Source organism: Leptodactylus fuscus, chromosome 8, assembly GCF_031893055.1.
Source record: "Leptodactylus fuscus isolate aLepFus1 chromosome 8, aLepFus1.hap2, whole genome shotgun sequence".
In the NCBI taxonomy this organism is placed as follows: domain Eukaryota; kingdom Metazoa; phylum Chordata; class Amphibia; order Anura; family Leptodactylidae; genus Leptodactylus; species Leptodactylus fuscus.
Window position 1 is genome coordinate 27,167,885 of NC_134272.1, and position 1,329 is coordinate 27,169,213.

At 46.4% G+C, this 1,329-nt stretch overlaps 1 non-coding gene across 1 annotated transcript; it reads right to left on the reverse strand.

Annotated features, from left to right (window-relative positions):
* Nucleotides 1-431: 431 nt before the first annotated feature.
* Nucleotides 432-622, reverse strand: LOC142217746 (U2 spliceosomal RNA). Its single transcript, XR_012717400.1, has one exon. It is a non-coding gene; the product is annotated as a U2 spliceosomal RNA (small nuclear RNA).
* Nucleotides 623-1,329: the final 707 nt, after the last annotated feature.

Sequence of the window (1,329 nt, forward strand, 5' to 3'; positions counted from 1 at the left end):
TACCACACTACAGTATCAAAGTCAATGAGATAACAAAGTCTAAGACGCAGTGAGACAAATCCACTGTCACGTTCCCAATGTGGTTTTGAAAGCGAGCTCTGGAGAGAGCCTGTATGGTGGTGCGTCATACAACGGGCACGTCCTAGTAACTAAAGAGTATTAGAACCTACAGCATAGGGCCATGGGATACATTGTACAAAGGCTTGTCTATTTGGGAGTTCTGTGGTTTGGCTGCCAAAAGAATGCTTCAGTTTAGTAGTAAGGCCAGTTATACAAAAAGAGACATACCAAACAAAACAAGATAAAACAAAAGCTCACCCTGGTTCTCCTAAAATAAGCCCTATCCTGGAAATAAGCCCTTGCTTGATTTTGAAGGGTTTTTGGAGTAGGCTTGAAATATATGCACTATTCCAAAAATAAGCCCTAGTTTCAGTCAGTGCCTTCAGCACTAGGGAGATACTGCAATACCAGGGCAATGCATGGAGTGGACACAGCAAGCTCTAATTCCATTGCCCTGTTCCAAAAATCCATTTAATATATGGTCCCCAGATAGGGACGTATCAGATAGTAAACTGATAAGAACAGATAGTACACTTGGCTTAGCCAAAAGGCCAAGAGCCTCCAGCACTAGGAAATGTCGTATGACCTCATTGGAGAATTGTCCTACACAAGTGCCCTGTTACCTTCCGCAACAGCAGGGCAAACTATGCTTACCCGCTACTGAGTCCCACCTCCTGCCTCCCCTTCCAGTGTTGCCTCCTGGTTCCCACCTCCCAGGCAATACTATGCTGCGGGCTTGGCTACCTACATGACCAGACGTCAGGTGACACCCCTGCTCGCTCCTACAGACACAGCCACTTCACTACAACACCTCCACCTTAGCATACAAGAGATAGAGGGGGCCACTGCCAGACAAAGAGTTTAGAGAGAGAGAGAGTCCTGGTAAGGGCTAGTTCACACGGGGCAAGAGGGGGCGGATTTTGACGTGGAATCCACCTCAAAATCCGCCCCCTCAGAATAGAGGTCTATGCACACCGCTAGCGATCTTTTTTACGCTACTGGTTTATTCCCGCTCGCGGAAAAAAGAAGCGAGCTGCACTTTCTTCAGGCGGATTCCATAGCTGATTCAACCATGGCGTCCGCCTGGCAACAGCACCCTCTGGATTATGCCCATTCATTTGGGCTTATTCCAGAGTGGAAAGCCACGACAGAATGTGTTCACGCGGAACCCATGTGAACTAGCCCTAAGTTTACTTAAAGGGGCAGACCAATATTGATAAACAAATGTACAATAAAAAGATATACAATTTTCCAATATACTTTCTGTAT